At 34.7% G+C, this 18,907-nt stretch overlaps 1 pseudogene; it reads left to right on the top strand.

Moving 5' to 3' along the window:
• Nucleotides 1-15,456: 15,456 nt before the first annotated feature.
• LOC137763553 (transmembrane protein 258 pseudogene) lies at nt 15,457-16,973 on the top strand (annotated as a pseudogene).
• Nucleotides 16,974-18,907: the final 1,934 nt, after the last annotated feature.

Here is an 18,907-nt window from a genome sequence, read left to right as displayed (position 1 = left end):
TGAAAATAGTTTATATTCAATTTTTGATTTTAGCCATTCTGTGGCTTTTCTTTGCCTTCCCTGAATTTATCTGTCACCTTGAACTGGTAAAGCAGTGGCTTTCCTTCACCAGAACTGGAGTTGGAAAATGAACCCCGGCTAAAAGCTACATGCTCACATCTCTTACCCAATAGGGTAGTATTTTTTCAATAAAAGTTTTCTCAATTTGTTGCCTGATTTTGGTTGTTTGCAATGATTTGGTGAAGTTTGTATAATTATTACCTTTAGGTGGAATTGCCAGCCCTCTTCACACTGTCAGTATCAGAAGCCCCCAATACATTTTTCATCACTCTAATTTCCATTTCTTTGCAAGTTATACTAGCATTGTTACCTATGTTTGTACATTTTTCTTTTAGGATGATTTCATAATCTCACTTGTGTATTTGGTGTAGCACAATATACTTGTCCACCTGTCCCAAACTATCTAAGGTGGAGTACCACTTTGAAGCACTTATCCCGAGCCATTTTATTTACATTATCATTATCATTATCATTGCTCAAGTTCCAGGACCGGTAGTTTTCCCTGCCCTCAGCCATCATATATTTTCTAGTGGTAGATAATTAATTATCCATTAACCTCTCCCTCCATATGTCTAATTTTTTATGACCTAAATATCTCAATGTGTATTACTTCTTTAAATAATAATTCTAATATCCAATTACTGAGTAAAGAATTCAGAGAGGCTGGGCAGAATTAGAAGCAGTTGCAGTTGTACATTCCAATTTGTCTGGTTGTGGTCTTAAAATGACAGAAATGAGGACTTCCCTGGCGGTCCAGTGGTTAAGACGCTGCTGTTCCACTGCAGGGGGTGTGGGTTTGATCCCTGGTCAGGGAACTAAGATCCCACATGCCGAGCAGCGTGGCCAAAAAAATGGAAAAAAAAAAAAAAATAGTAAGTTAACTGTACTTCAATAAAAAAATTAAAAACAAAAAAATAAAATGACAGAAATGAAAGGAATACTACCCATGGGTAGAAGCTATTCTTCTTCTCTTCCTTTCCTCTCTTTCAATGTTCTCACTTTAGAAAGGATAAGTATTATGCATACCCAACTTTTCTCTGTCTTATTAACCACCTGCTGATACGAATGTAAAGTTCTGTATAAGGGATTGGTGTGAGAGGGAACAACATATATATTTATTTACTCCTTTGAAAATGTTCGTTCATTGTCTTATGTGCATAATGACTTATTATTCTAAATGGTAACCAATGAAATTGTCTAAAAAGGTTTGAAGTTAACTGTTTAAAAAGTTTGTAGCTTTAATATTTACATATGTATATATATGTACACACAAATATATAGTCTAAAACTACAAAAGCATAGATGTATGAGTAAGCAAGTGAGTGAGGGTATGTGTGTGGGTACTCAGTGAGATCAGGAATTTCTAATATCCTATATCAAAACTTATGACTTAAAGCTTTAAGCCTAAAAACGTGCTATATTATTTCAATGTTTAGAGGTCTGCCTAATCTTTTCTATCATGAGAGAACAGAAGAGTTCAACTGGAGTAGATGAGAGACAAGTCAGTGCTTTACGGGCTCTTTTCTGTAGTGCATTCTGAGCTCTTAAGTACTTGATGGGTACAATCTTTGTTGGGATTCTTGCATCTTGTGATACAAATATCAGAAATAAATAGAAAGAATGTTCAACTTGTGCCTCTCTTGTCCAGCCACACACTTCTTCCCCCAACCATATGTCATTAATATAGCTAATGGGATTTTGGCACCAGACTGCCTGGGAAGGGATGTGGTAAAGGTGCGGGTAGATGAAAGCAGATGACATGAGCAAGGAAAGCACTCACTATTTCTCTGTTTAAGCAGTGGCAGCTCCATCAGCCTTTCCTTTAGTCCTCACTGACAGGGCTGGAGGCCCTTCACGGCTGTGTCTCATGCATTCATGGGTCGCTCTGACACCACAGATCCTTTGTTCAGGTCTGAAAATACAGCTCATTGCTTTCCTTCTCTCAGCTGCCATATGGCTTTGTGGAAACTGGCCTAAAAGGAAGCAGGAAAAAAAAAAAAAGCCTAGAAATAAAACAACCAACAGATGAAATTGATTTATTTTCGGCATTAAGAGATGGGGGTAGAGGCCTTTCAGAAACATAAAACCTTGCACTGAGCAGGCAAACCGGCTGCTCATATGACAGCTCTTGTATATGTTTTTAAAAAAAATAACATGTGGCAGAAAATAGAAGGCCCATTGTTTTACTTAACTACTGTATCCAATTTGAATGACATGGAATTTTCAAGCTTAAGTAAACTGACTGTCCAGTTTGCTAGTGTACTTTAGTTTTAATTGGACAAAATACTTCAGAACCTTAAAATATGTATGGGACATCAGCTTTCTAGAAGTTTATCTTACTCTGAAACTTTGCAAATAATTCTTGTCTGTAAATCACTTTATTTTAGTTCTTCTGCTTTAAGCTTCTCAATTGAGGCAGTTATAGCACTCTTCTAAATTGCTTTAAATGCCTAGTTAGAATATATCTAAAGGACGGGTTTTGAAATGACATTTTATCATGCTGTAAAGACGTGACAAGAGTGCTAAAAAAACACAAATTAATGGAGGAAATATATTTGAAAAGACAGTCATATCTCTGAACAATTTGTTAAATTGAAATATTTAAACTTTAAGAACAAGATATATTTGAACTCTAAAATATTATTCTATAAGACTATATCTTTTTATTTGGATGTTTAAAATGTAGATAAAAGTCAGAAAGATGGATACATGTGAGTGGTCTACATGACAGTGGGGTAGAGTTGTAAGTTTAGCTCTATCACTAATACATTGTTTGACTTTGGCAAGTCATTTAATGTCCTCTGACTGTGTTTGTTGTTTTGTTGTTTTTTGTCTCAGCATTTTCCAAAATTTAAGAAATATATATATCCCTGTATTTTAAAAAAATCTTGCTGCAAAGCTTTGCATTTAAATAGACAAAATTAGTGCTGCTTGGGACTTCCCTGGTGGCTCAGTGGTTAAGAATCTGCCTGCCAATGCAGGGGACACGGGTTCGAGCCCTGGTCCAGGAAGATCCTACATGCCACGGAGCAACTAAGCCCGTGCACCACAACTACTGAGCCTGTGCTCTAGAGCCCACGAGCCACAACTACTGAGCCCACGTGCCACAACTACTGAAGCCCGCGGGCCTAGAGCCCATGCTCTGCAGCAAGAGAAGCCACCGCAATGAGACACCCGCGTACCGCAACGAAGAGTAGCTCCTGCTCGCCGCAACTAGAGAGAGCCTGTGAGCAGCAACAAAGACCCAAGGCAGCCAAAAATAAATAAATAAATAAAATTTAAAAAAAAGAATTAGTGCTGCTCTAAAAATCTTCTGATGTCCAAAGGAAATTACTCCAAGAGATTCTGTGCTGCTCTGTCTTTTTGGTAATTCCTTGGTGACTTTTTTTTGAGAAACCAGTTGTATGATTTGTAAAAATATTTGTCAGTTTCAAGTTGCATTATTTCAGGAGGAAAGAAATTGAGTGTGTAAATTCATCTTGGCATCTGGATGTTGGAAGAAGATCCGGTCCTCATTTGTTACACGGGTCTATGGGCGAGGTGTTTTGTTGACTACAGCCAGCAGGCAGGTTAGTTTTGAGCCTGTATGAAGTTTTCAGAGGAGACAGTATTTAAGAATTTTAAATGGCTAGCTAAGAGTTCTATTTATATAATATATATAATATTATTAACATAATATTATATTATATATTTTAAGCAACAGATACTTATAACTATAAATATTTAGGAGAGAAAGATATTGGAAAGGAATTTAAAAGCAAACAGTCTTCTCTGGTTTTTCTGCTTAAGGTCAGATTAATTTTTATTAAGACCACATGGCATTTGGCCCTGTGGTTTACAATTATGAAGCTCAAGAAAGGATTATACTACCTGAAATAAAAATACAGGGGTGTAGAAAGAGTGATTGTTCTCAAACAATGCAAATATATTAAAAAGAATTTCACGTTTGACATGTGCAATTGCTATTAGCAATTCTTTGTGACTTTATTCTCTGTAGGTCCTTCTCTATGGTTCGCACTCTGCAGCTGTACTTAGGGATCGGCTGTGTTCCCCTGAATCATAAAGAATTAGTTTCTTCTTTAGCAGGAATCTGGGGAGCATACGGTCTTATGCAGATGTGCGCATGTGTAATGCTTCTTTTTCTCAGAGTTCAGACAACGGCATGTGGCTCATGGCTCACTTTGTGTCTGTCCAATTTTTGTTCCATGTTTTCCAACTTGGAGGAAGCAGAAATGAAGCTGCTTCTCACCTCATTACTTGATCTGTGGCGAATGTACTATAATGACTTGGTGGTTTGTATGGTCCCAACAGGAGTCATAAAGATCTTAACTTGTATGATGTTTTGAGACTTAAAATTTTTTCTGCCTCATTTTCAGTGAGATGACAAGAAGATGTAAAGAAGGAAACAAGCTTCTCAACAGCTAAACTAGTTAAAATCCTAGGCTTGTCACTGAAAGTTTCTAGAGTTCTGAAAATCTGCTTCCATTCCTTAGTGATGCAAACTTCCTAGTTTATTTATTTTACTATGATTTCATCTGAATATTATTAAAAACTGCATTTTTATTTGAAAAATTATGATTGTAATGACTTCCAAGTGAAAAATATGGAATTATCTTTAATAATTACATATTATTAGAAAAAGATTAAAAATTTTAGTAAAATATCTGATTGTGAATATCTCACTTTTGAATTTATACTTTGGTTATCTGGTAACCATTTTGAAATGGTTAAATACTATTATTGTCATAACCTTTTCAGAAAATCTCTTTATGTATCTATACTCTCTGTTTAAAAGTCTGGGCTTTTATCTACATCACCACAAATTTAAATATACATTATGATAGATAAGATGATCCTTTGGGACATAACTACTTGAGATGATAAATCTGGTGTTTACCAGAACATTCTTTAAAAGCATCCTTTGTATTCTTTTATAAAAAGAGTTACATAGAAAGTTGTTTTGAGGTGTAGAGTATTGATTGACTTCAAGGTTGCTGCAGCACTTTGAGTCTAAGAGTTTTCTGGCTGCCTTCATGACAAAAAAAATTTTCTTTAATTGAAGTATAGTTGATTTACAATGTTGTGTTAGTTTTTGGTATAGCGCAAAGTGATTCAGTTCTATACATATATATGTGTGTGTGTGTGTGTGTCTATATATATATATATATATATATATATATATATATATATATATATATATATATATATATATATATATATATATAAACTTTTTCACATTATTTTCCATTATGGTTTATTACAAGATATTGAATATAGTTCTCTGTGCTATACAGTAGGACCTTGTTGTATACCTATTTTATGTATAGTAGTTTGTATCTGCAAATCCCACAATCCTAAATTATCCCTCCCCTGCCCCCTAGACAAATTTTTAAATAGTTCATGTTCAGGAAGCAGAGACTCAACAGGGATTTGGAGTAATACAGAATTGCTTTAAAAGACAAGCCAGATATTGAATATCATTTTAAAACTAGAAATTTATCTTTGGTGATGTAAGTTGTTTTCATTTTCACTGTTTTAGGCACCCAGTATGGTTTCCATTGCTGTAAATCTTCTCTGGAAATTATGAAAACAAGGAAAAAAATTCTTAAACAAACAAACAAACAAAAAATAAGGACACTAAGATCTCTTAATTTCTTATAGCTCATATCTCTCCTTGGGAATATTTGTATTTTAAAAGAGAAACACATTTGTAGAACACGTGTTTAACTTAGAGGAATCACATTTTCTGATGCAAAATTTATTGTGTCTTGTAAATAGGAATAATATTTGGAAGCGAGAGGCAGACATCCTTTACACATCTGGTACCTTTAGGAGGTACCAGATCCACAACTAGGTTCCAACTAGGTCTGAAAAGGTCACATTCTATTGAGGTCACATACAATTGAGATGTATTTTACTATCAGAACTCTTGCTTCCAATTACACCTGTGGAACAAAAAATAATTGGACAGATATAGGTCCGATTGTCATGAAACTACTTAATAATCATATAAATTTGTGCAATAAAACCCTTTCTGGACCTCAAGATCCACATCTATATAATGGGGCTAATTATATCAAACTATAGGGCTGTTGTAATGATTTGGAATAAATCAAGAACAAAATAGTTTGTCTGGAATATATTAGGTACTCAATAAATGATAAAATATAACAGATATAGAGCATAGTCTATTTTTTGGCATGATACTATAATACACCAGGCATTGTGCTGCATGTTAAACTCACAGGAACTTCTTTAATATTCTCAACAATCCTCTGAGGCAGGGGATATTTAAAATTATTTAAATATTGTTTAAAATTATTTAAATATTTTAAATTAACCTAATTTTAAATATGAGGAATTTAAAGCTTAGAGATATTAACTTGTCCATGGTCTCATGGTTAATGCTAACTATGGAACTGGGTGTAAAACCAGGATTAAGAGTTCTTACCCACTAGAATAAACGGTCTCCATTTTGGCATCCATCTACCTGTGCTACCAATAGAATTCATTTCCATGTCAGCATTATTCTGTTTTTGTAATGATATATAAGGATACACCTTATAAATGTATACTTACTCATTCTAGATTAGATAGGTGGTTATTATTTACTCTACTTATCAGATCACAGGTGGCAGCTTTGCAGTTCACTATCTAAATCTACTACCCGATTTGGAATGGCACAAGCTGCAGGACCCTGCAATACAGCATTTTAGTCAACTGAGAATCTAAACTCCTAAGTTGTTGATTTTCTCTTTGAAAAACATAAACGTGAAGGATAAAGAAAATTCCAAAATAAAGGAATTGAATAACTGGAACATTTGCTTTCTGTGAGATGATGGCAAAATAATGTTTGACAAACTGGTAAAATATTTTAGTATATCTCTTTTAGAGACCTAAGATTTTGACTGGAATTGTTAGAATACTTTTTAATATATTGAAGTCTAGACAAGGAGCATTAAGGATAGAGATTCCATCAACCCTGAAGCAGGTGAACCCAACAATAAAGTTGTATCAGCCATGCCGCCTAAGATTTCTCTGACCATGTGATGACACCAGCTGCTCTGCTTAAAAGCCTTTGAAAGCGTTCTTCTTTTAACCTCCTGGGATATTTCCAATTTCAGCTCTGGATATTTCTTGGCATAGAAATTTTGGACTACAATTTATCTTTGTACTGGCAGGACAATTCTAACTCATGATCCTGAGCTTGGATAATAGAGGATTATTGGCAGGGAGAGTTGTGTGGTTGGCCTTTAAAAGCTCTTTATTTTCCTGTTTCATCAATCCCTTGATTGTTTATCTTTCAGGCATAAGATAATATTTTTGCCATTCTCCTTTTGACCTAATTTATTTGGAAAAATTATTTGTATTTTTATTCATGTGTGAAAGAAGCATAACAATTTTTGTCACTAATGCATATGCATTATGTAGTATGCCAGAAATAATGGTGTGAGAATAACTTCATTTTTCACCTCTTGATGCACTTTTTTTTATGACTAAGAGGTCCTGTTGGACTTTATATTCTGTTCATCTTGTTATGAAGAAAATTCCAGGAACAACTTTTTTTAAAACTATGAACAGATTATTTTGAGTCTTAATATATCCTCAGCATACTAGCACTTTTTTGCCATTTCTTTCAAAACACTTTCATTTGGGGGAGTCAAGCATTTAATTTCTATCAAAAGGTAAAATTTTATTTTGTAGATTTATCGTATTGATTTCTGAAATTATGAAACACAAAGATGCAAGATGAAGCAAATTCTGTGAAAACAATGGCTAGCATAAAATATTCAATAAATTTTTATTAATGACATCTTAAGTGATTGTGTTGAATCTCTATATTTAGCTGTTACTTATTTGGGACCAAGATTAACAATATATTTAAAATGTATTGTTTAGTTTCCATAGTTGCATAAAGATTTCAAGGGAAAAACAGGAATCGTATACAATTTATCCTTTTTTTGTTATATGAACACAACTATTATGTTATCAGCATGTTAAGTAGAGATATACATGAAAATACAATAATATATATATGAAAATTGATGCTTTCAATGAAACAAATACTTTAGGTAAGAAAGTGTAATACTTAGGCTGATTTTTTGCGTGTGTTTTATTTTTTGTTTTTGTGTTTGTTTTGGTTGTATGGTTGGCTTTTGTGCCTAATTTCTCCAGATGGCCAGTTTTCTTTATATCAGAAGATAATTGTTGTATTATCCAACTCACCTGGCTGGTATAGCATTTTACAATTTGTAATGAAATAGGTCAATTCTTGAGTAGAGGCAGAGCAACTGACTGGATGAGAATTCTGTCACTTTCACGTTCTTAGACTATTGGTCTGCCTAAGACTCTGTGTAACTTCTGTAGATAGGCTAAGAAATTTATTGGTTTTCCTCAGCTATTAAAGTAGGAAGAATATTAGGGATATTCCACTCATCTGAACAGTGGATGAACATTACATAAGTGGATATGAGTGATAAAGTAGTCAAAGATACTAAACTCCTAAAAACAGCAAATGAAATATTGATTCTTCTAGAAATTTTCTCAAAACTGAAATTGGACAATAGAAGTCAACCATTGTATTGACACAAAACAACATTTCTGAAATACTTAATTCTATACAACCTTCAGAATACATCTTTTCTTTTAATAATATGCCTACATAATTTTTTAAATTAATTAATTAATTTATTTTTGGCTGTGTTGGGTCTTCGTTGCTGCGCACGGGCTTTCTCTAGTTGCGCCGAGTGGGGGCTACTCTTCGTTTCACTGTGCAGGCTTCTCATTGCGGTGGCTTCTCTTGTTGCAGAGCACAGGCTCTGGGGGTGCGCAGGCTTCTGTAGTTGTGGCAGGCAGGCTCAGAGTTGTGGCTCGCGGGCTCTAGAGTGCAGGCTCAGTAGTTGTGGTGCACGTGCTTAGCTGCCCTGCAGCATGTGGGATCTTCACGGACCAGGGCTTGAACCCGTGTCCCCTGCGTTGGTAGGTGGATTCTTAACCACTGCGCACCAGGGAAGTCCCTGCCTACATATTTTAGAATGAAAATGGATTAATCTATAAGTAATGACTTCATAGAGTTGTAACAGGTAATATTCCATGATTGGTGTCGTCATTTTGTAACTATCAATACTATGTTTCTTTTAGATTTTGCTTAATGCAATCTTGAGACCTCTAATCTCCTACACACAAGACACATAGTCTTTAGTAAATAGTTATCACATTTAAAGGAAAAAGTAAATCAACCCCCACTTTACATTGTTCCTCTGAAATATTAGCAAGCTTCTTGCAGCACAGATATTTAGCTTATAGGGATGTAGAGGAAACAAAAAACGTAAAAAGTACTCTCACATTTCTTCCTTGATTTATTTACACAGATGTACTAGAAGATCCAATTAAAGAAGAACAGCTAAAACGTAATTATTCTATTTTATAAAAGTGGTTATTAAAAATATCTAAAAGATAAATGAAACCTATTTTGTAGCTCTATAATTAAAAATATATAAGCTACAGTAATAAAATTTACTTAACTTTCATTAGTTTAAGGAAGAAAACTGTACTTTACTTTTCACTGATTAGATTACAATTGCTATAATCTAATTTTGGAAAAATTTGGAGTAAATAGTAGACTCAGGCCAAGCTGAAAGTGATAAATGCATACCATACAATGCATGTTACAGAACAGCCTAAGAATATGAGAGAAGAAAAATCACCAGTAATTCCTAGGCACTGTGGTAGAATTTTGCCTGAAAATCAGAGACTCATTTTGTTTGTTCTTATGGCACCTCACCTAGGCAGACTGGATGGGAAATAATGATATTTTGGTTTACATCTGGGGAAGAGATGTAAACACAATTCACAATCATCTGAAGCATCGGGAGCAAGGAATACTTGATTGCATAAAAGGAGACTGAGTAGGAAAATATGCAGGAATGAAAACTTCAGATTTATAATCAGGAAAATTGAAACTCCTAGATCTGCCCAGATCGCCTTCACTAGTGATAAACCCATTCCACAGCTGCTGTGAGTATTGGCAGATAACTCCCAGCTGCTGCCTACCCCACCTTACTACTCCCATCTCCAGGCTTTGGCCAATGGCTGACTGAAATGCTTTGACTGAGTTAACATATAATTTTATTCAAAAGTAATTTTCATTGTATCCTCATTGCTGTGTGAATACTTTAGCCATTTGTTGCTTAAGTATCATTAAGAAACAAGTACAGCCACTAGATTTCACAAAAATCTTTGATTTTTTTCTTTAATAAATATAATTCAAACCATCTGAAAGATAAAAGATTAATTAGCAAAAGTACAATCTAAATAATAGACTTCCCAATTAAGAATTATGAGATCCCTAATAAGAAATGCGTTTAAATAGCAAAACTTCCCTCTGTCCTTCCTTTCCTAGAAGTATCTAGTCATACAACTACCTCATTTCCAATTTTAACAAATTTCTTGCTGTATCTATGTTATATATCTGTAATTTTCAGCAACTCTTACCCAATAGTTAGGTAAGCAATCTTATCTGACCTTCTAAACCCAGAGGTAGGGATCCTCTAACTAGAAGAAAATAAAGAACGCTTACCCCAGTTCCTACAGAGATTCAAAGACTTTTGAGAACAGTTTTATCATATCTGTAAACTAATTCTCTTCTTATTCCTATTATTGAGATTTATAACTAAGATTTTAAGTATAGAGAGCACTTTTTGTTCATTTTCAAGTTTAAGCACTATAAAAATTATTCAAGTTATGAATGAACCTCAAAGGAAACTGAGTGTACTTGAACAGTTATACTTCCGACTGCTGTAGCAGTTATCTATTATCCCAATAATGTTGCAAAAAAGCAACCACAAAACCTCTGTGACATGCAACAATATTGTAATAAATATTTTTGCTCATGGTTCTGTGTGTCAGCTGGACAGTCCCGCTGACCTAACCTGGGATCATGGGGTTCACTCCTGTCTGTAGTCAGCTGTTCATCAGCTACAGGTTGGCTTTTCTGATCTTGGCTAAGCCTCCTGTCATGTCTAGGCCTCGACTGGTACAACTATGCCTACTGGGCTCTGTTCCTTGTTCTAATAATGAAGGCAAAGAGTAAGAAGGAAATGGAAGTGCACAAGCTCTGCTCACATCAAATGTGTCCTTGTTCCATTAGCTAAAGCAATCACGTGCTCAAGCTCAGAGTCAGTATGGGAGGGCATGACCAAATGCTATAAAATTGAAGGCCAGTAATGCAATTCATCTCCTGCAACGGGCTGCACCTCAGCTTGGACTATTACTAATATATTTCCTTACCACTGCTTTCTATTTCAGGGTTAACTGGTGAGCTTAGAGGAAATAGGGAAAATTTTTCTGGGGTTTGAAGGAAGAGATGTAGCCAAATATCAAATCTGTAGTCTGAGAATATGACATAATCACAGGATCTTTATTTTCTTAGGAGGCAAAACACCCTAGGAAAAGTGAGGATTTTTTACTGAGGCTCAAAAAAAAAAAATCATGATGTAAATAAACTTATTTCAATTAAACCCAAAATGTATACATAATTTACTATATACCAAGTATAATTGCCAATTTGGTAGATGCTTGGTTTTAACATTCAAGGAATATGTCATAAATCAGTGTTCCTCAAAATTTAAAGTACATTTGAATTGCTTGAACGTTTTGTTAAAATTCATATTCTGATTCAATAAGCTTAGGATGAGGCACAAAATTCTTCATTTCTAAACAGCTCCTAGGTTGAACCCAATATTCCTGGTCCACAGAATACCACTTTGAATAGCAAGGTCATAGATTATACCTACAAGAAACAGAGCCCAATATGGGTAATGAAAGTGAGGCATGTAGACGGATGTTACTCTGTGTAAATGCAATGATAGAAATATATATAGGAAAGTGGAACTGAAGGGAGAGGTATTAACTATGTTTGCATTGGAGCAATCACTACATGGAGTTACCTAATACCATAGTGTACTGAGGGAAATACAAGTACTTCTGTACCACTGGAGTGTGATAACAACAGGTTAGGGAAGTTATTGCAATTGAGTATCTGCCAAATCATGAATGTAGTTGATGGGAGCCACCTATCCATCTACAGACTTAAGGTAGGCCAGTCACTTGATTAGATAGGCTTTAGATATGCTTTTTAGCACCCTCACCCTGTGACCATATGAAAGAAGGGAAAACATGAAGGCATTGAGAATACTTTAGAGATAATTTCAATAGTGGAGGTTCTCTATGATGGCAGCCTTAATTAGTGTCATGACACGTAGAGTGATGATAATGTACTCAAGACACATTTAAAAGATAAGATAGTGATAGATTAGTTAAGTAAAGAAAGGTAGGTGGAAAAGATACAGAAAGCCCCTCCAGTTAGCTATTACTGTAGATACAAGTGGAAACACATGTGAAGACTGTTATTTCTCAAAAGAGAAGGGAGTATTAGAAGAAAAGAATATGAACTATATCCTGGTCAAAAAGACATTATGCAAGGAAGTTGATGTTTCATCTCAGGGAAAAAAAGAAATTAGCACTTATTGGCAAAATCTAATTCTCAATGTCTCTAGTCTTTCCAAAAAGACTTCGTTCTATTTTAGAGTATTCAGAGTATTTTAGCAGGTGGTCCATTTTTGGTGACTCTTTCCTCAGATGTTTACCTATTATTGCACCTTTAGAGTTGCTGATTGACACCTACCTATCGTCAATATTAGATGCTCGTTGTCATCCCTGCATGATTTTATTCTTGGAAACTTCCCCTCCCACTTGGTAAATCTACCAATCATGCTGTCCATGCTGTCAACATTTTGCTGAACCAGAGCTGTACCTGGGTTACTGGTGCTATCAGAAAATACCACTGTTTTCTAGGATCACAAATCATAAAGAGAATGTGAGCTACAGCTACATTTCTGAAGGAAACTTAGGCATAGGAAAGAGAAAATGAAAGGACCTGGCATCCTAATGGCATCCTTTGTGTCCTGGAATCCAGCCCAACTTAAAGCCACGTCTATCCTAGATAGGGTGTAGCTATATAATCCGATAACTTCCTTTTATGGTGTTTAATCTATTTTGAGATAGATTTTTGTTTCTTGTAAACAAAAGGATCTCAGCTAACTTGATGCCTACAAAAAAATGAATAAAATTATCTGTCTTTCCAGTTTCAGTGGATTAAATTCTTGCTTGCTCCTAGGCACATGAAAACTATCACCCTATATAGTCATGTAGTTCATGCTAGGTAATTGCACATCAAATAGGTAGAATGTCAGAAAAAAAAACAAATAAAAGCATAACACTTTATTTTTTTACTAAGGACTGATGTCTTTATTACATATCTTCTTTTTATAGTTATGGGAACGTTTTTAAATGGAGGGAAAAGAAGCACCACAGAATGAGTTTATTTTGTGACATGGAGGGGACTAACTTTAGTAGCATGATCAAGAAGCCAGACCTTTCACAGCAATCAATAGTTGTTTTTTTAAGGGATATTATAATGTCTTCAAAACTAAACAAATAAAGTAATAACACCAAGGGATCTTGGTGTTATAACCAAGTAATAGTAGTAATAACATCTAGGGATCAAAAAAGAATGAGCGTAGTCCATTAGCAGTTTCTGGCAGCCTGAGGAGGAATGATAGTAACCGGAGTTGTTATTAAGAGAGCATGAGCAGAAAGGAATGAAACATAAGGGAAAATCTAAGATTGTAATCATTTGCCTCAAGTTACTTTAACATGAATTCTATGAAGACCCTCAGAGGTCATTTATTTATTTAAACTAATATTCAAAAATATTTCCTTAAAATCTAAACCATGAACAATGAATTGCATTTTTTAGAATAGATTTCGTATTATCTGAAGGTCTATTGCAGAGCACTTGTATGATAATTGTTATTCACTGCTGATAAACATAAACTCTTGACAATATGCAGACCAAACTGTTTGTATTTAAATAGCATGTATATATTACTACCTCTAAAGAACAAAACGTCTTTAGTATCATAGTCTAAGATAGGTAAAAACAAACTCCATAAGAGGGAAGTTTTTCCTCAATAAATGACAACTACTTTGAAGAGCAAGTTACTGGTGGTCTAATATAATAAATGTAGAGATAAGTACTTATTTTTGCCTGAAACTGTCACAAATGTATTGGGTAATTTGCTTTCAGAAATGTTTATAAATATTTACTACCTAATCTTAAAAATAGTTATTTTTTCCAGATAAGAATTATTTAAAAATAGAAACGAAAAATATCTTGCCTGAGTCTATGTAATATTTTATACCTGAAATTCATTTACCTAAATATTATGATGGAAATAAGTTCATTTTAAATAATCACTAAGTAGAGCTTTCTACATACTCTGTCACCATACGTTCAGGCAGAGATAATCACTTATTCATCTCATTAAAGGGAAATAATTCTTAGAAAATATTAATGTTCATTGCTCTATTACTCTCAATTTCTCCCATTAGAATCTTGTAAGCAGATTTTAGTGATGCCTGGAAAGTCATTTTACTGCTATTTTGTGATTCTCAGTATAGCCATTTATTCATGCACCCACCACTTTATTCCATAAATTACTGAGCCCTAATTGTGGGCACGGCATTGTGCCAGGCATTCTAGAGCAGAGAAAGTTGAATAATTTACAGTTTCAACTTTCAGTGAGCTTACAAGCAATGAAGGCAGAAAACCTCCATGCAAAATATGGTAACATAAGGAAATAAGATTGTGAGGATAAATGGATCACTGCAATCATGTGAAATCAAGTAAGATTTGAAGAAGAAGATGGCATTTGAACTTTAGCTTGATATATAAATTATATTTGAACAGATAGGGAAGGAGGAAGGACAAATCAGATGAACGGGTTACTAAACCAGGTAAAAGCAAACAGGTAAAGCTGAAAAGTATAGAGCAGGTTTGGGAGAAAGAGACAAACAAGTAGCTGCATAAAGGGGAAAAAGGGAGACAAAGTAAAATGGTATACATAGTGACCAGGTAATAGTAGGTATTGAATGCCAGCCTATGAATATGCACTTTACATTGTAGAAAATGAAGAGCTATGAAAAATGTTTGAAAAAGTCACATCAAGGTCAAGCTATAGTCTTTGAGACTAGGGTGTAGGATGGATTATGTGGCATTGATCTTGGAGTCAGGGAGAATAGGCTCTCTAAAAAGTCTTAGCAAGAGAAATGGGAGTTGAATTAGAGTAGTTGCACTGGAAATGTAAACGAGAAAACAGATGAGAGAAATATTGTGGAAATAAAATCAATATGTCTTGGAGACTGGATGAAAATTGGAGAGGCAAAAGCAGGAGAGAAACAAAAGTCAATGATAGGCTTGTTATTACAGTCCTAGGTGGCTAGGAATGGTAAAATAATTAGTAAAAATATGGATTTAAGTAGCGACATACCAGGATGTGGCAAGAGGTAAGTGAAGACTGAAGTGTTAAGTTTTTTGGCAGGAGATTTGATTTGAGAGGTATAAGCAGTCTAATGCAGCAGATCCCAATCCTGGCTGATTATCACAGTTATCAAAGGAGGGTTTTGACCCAAACAAAACAAAATTATAACAAGAAGTTGTCAGGTTCTATCCTCAGGAGTTCTCTTTCAGTAGGCCTAGGTTGCATCATGGGGTTCAGTATTCTTAAAAAACGATTCCAAAAATCAATCAGATTTGGAAATTATAGATCTATATAACACTGTGCATGGAATGATTAAATAATAATGGTACTTAGACTATTGCTTTCTCTTTGTGGGAGGAGGTAATGCAGAAAATATGACAAAGTCATTTATAGCTTAGAATCCATCAGAAAGTAACTCTTACCTCCAAAAGGGATCCAAAAGTCTTTTTTTCCCTATTACAACAGAACACTCAAGAGTCGTATTTGACAGTAAACATAAACAAATGCCATTATGTTGGAGAGGCATAGCTGAAGAGTGCTATGCAGGTGTTTCGTTGATAATTGTCATAGGAAAACAACATTTTGCAGGGCATTATGGAGGGAATCAGACTTCTTCCAAAATCAACTAATAATAATTTTGTACTTCAAAACTACAAAGAAAGACACATAATGGGACCATAAATAAAGCTTTAGAAAACACAGCAAGAGAAAAAGAATTGAGGAAGTAAGAAGATTAAACAAAGGACAATTACTCATATACTGCAAATTAAATTGAAAAGAGTTACCCAAATGGTCAAAACTATAGATAATTCAAAAGGTAGGACTGAGCAGGTTTTACTGGAGTTCCATGTTTTTAATGGGTTTTGAATTACCAATTAGGTGTAGAAATTCAATTATCTACAAGAGATCAATTAATGTGTAGTGGCTAAGTATTAGGTACTCAATAAAATACCTGTTGAATGTATACAGATCAAAACCAATACCATCATGCAATTTTGCTTGAGAAAGATTTCTGAGACAAATATATATAAAGCACTAAACATAAAGGAAATGATTAATGAATTGAACCATATAAAATTTAAGGACTTCTTTTCATCAAAAGGCATTATTAAGGGAGTAAAAATGAAGAAAATTAAGAGAGTGGAAAAAGATTTCTCTGGCCCAAATCCAAATAAAAATTTAAAGTTTTTAATAAATTAAAAGTTCTCAGGAGCAGCAGATTACCCTGTGCCTGGCAAAACGGAGCTTGAGGCCATAAGAAGATACACCAGCCCAGTGAACCCGGCTGTCTTTCCACGTCTGACCGTGGGGCTGTGGGCCACTGGCATGTTCTTCACTGCCTGGTTCTTAGTTTATGAGGTCACCTCCACCAAACACACTCGGGATATCTACAAGGAGCTCCTCATCTCTTTGGTGGCCTCACTCTTCATGGGCTTTGGAGTCCTCTTCCTGCTGCTCTGGGTCGGCATCTACAATATGAACACCCAAGGGTTCCAACCAGGCGGCTTAACTGAATCCCTGCTTTTGTAAATTCATTTTTTTTTTTGCTATGCTGGAAGTGTCCCACCTGCTGCTCACAATAAAGGCAGATGTGTGACCAAAAAAAAAAAAAATTCTCATATCCAAAATGCATATAGATAACTCCTACAAGTCAATAAAAACATAGAAAAATGGACAAATAAACTGAACATTTATTTTAAGAAAAGAGAATATCCAACTGGTCAATACATTTATAGAAATATATTTAATCTCATCTGGTAAATGAACATTAAAATCACAAATAGATACCCCCACGTTCCAATAAGAATAGCTAAAATGAATAAACTGATTATACCAAGTGTTGATGAGGACGTGAAGCACATGAAACACTTATGCAATGCTGAAGGGAATGTACATTTGTACAATCATTTGGGGAATCTGATTGGCATTTTCAGCAAAAGTTAGAATATGTGTACCTTAGGACCTGGCAAATTCTACTCCTAAGTGTGTATCCAACAGAATTTTGTGTGTATGTGATGTGTGTAAATAATGAATGCTCATAGCAGTGTTATTTAGAATATCCCCTGTTGAAAATGAGACAACAGGTCCAAAATGGAGTCACTTGTGCAAAGCCCCATGTCAGCAAACCAAGACTTAATACCTAAGCTATTGCAGTTTCAGCCTCTCCTAGGAACATAATCTTAACCTGTCAGTCTGGAATTTCCTGGTCAGCATTAGGGAGGTAAGCTGCCTGATAGACCCCTGCTTTTCTGCAATGAAAGGTGACCTTGCCTGCAATACTCTTTTCTTTGTTAATGACTTTTTTGTTCTACTCCTTTTCTGCTATTTAAAAACTTCTCCTTTTCTCCAGCTCTTTGGTGTGTTTTTCTGTTTTCTACTTAGGATGCCTCCATTCATGAATTCATGAATCACTGAAAGAAAAGCCAATTAGATCTTCACATTTACTCAGTTGAATTTTGGTTTTTAACACCCGAAACTGGAAACAACTTAAGTGTAATGCAAGATTAGAAAGAGTAAATAAATCATGACACATTCATACAATGAAACACTATACAGCAACAAAAATAAGGCACTATGTTACATGTATTAAAATGGTTGAATCTGACAAATATAAAATTGAGAGAAAGAGAAAAACACATAGGAATGATTCTATGTAAATGAAATGCAAAAACCCCCAAAACTAGACTTTGGTTTAGAACTCAGAGCAGAAATGATCTCTAAAGAGGAAGTAAGGCTAGTAATTAGGAGAGAACAAGAGAGGCTTCTGGATTGCTAATAATATTTATTTCTTGACCATGAAACTGATAACACAATTGTTTAATCAATGAACTTTGATGATTTGTTTGTGTTAATGTGTCTATGCTTAACTCAAAAATATTTATATTTAAATATTGTGTTTCCTAGAGAGTGACTAGTTTCTGTGGTTTCATGTATTAGTTAATTGGTGCTTAAAATATTTCACATTTCCCTTGGGTGTACACTACTCTTAATCTAAGCCATTCGTCTTTATCAAAGTTGGTTAGTAAAACACTAAAATGACCATTAAAAGAATGTAAAGGAAGCTGCAGGTGGGATTAAAATATTTGTAACATATATAACTAACAAAATGATAAATACAGAATATACCAGGAACTCCAAAAGGTCAATAAGAAAAAAACACACAACCCCATACAGGGATTGCCAAATGCCCAATAAATATAATAAAAGGTTTTCAACCTGGATGAAAGTCAAGGCAATGCAATTTGAAACCACACTGTAATACCACTAGACAACCATCAGAATGGATACATTTTTAAAAGACTGACAATGCCAGTGATAAGATGTGTGGTAACAGAAACTCTAATACCCTGCAGGTGGGAATGAAAACTGTTACACCACTTTGGAAAACTATTTTGCATTGTCTAGTAGGGTTGAAGATAGGCCTGGCCATTTCATTCCTAGGCTTCTGTCCCACAGAAATGCAC

This window comes from Eschrichtius robustus, chromosome 4 (assembly GCF_028021215.1).
Source record: "Eschrichtius robustus isolate mEscRob2 chromosome 4, mEscRob2.pri, whole genome shotgun sequence".
Classification (NCBI taxonomy): Eukaryota; Metazoa; Chordata; class Mammalia; order Artiodactyla; family Eschrichtiidae; genus Eschrichtius; species Eschrichtius robustus.
Note: the sequence above shows the minus strand (reverse complement) of the source record. Positions and strands in the feature narration are given on the sequence as shown.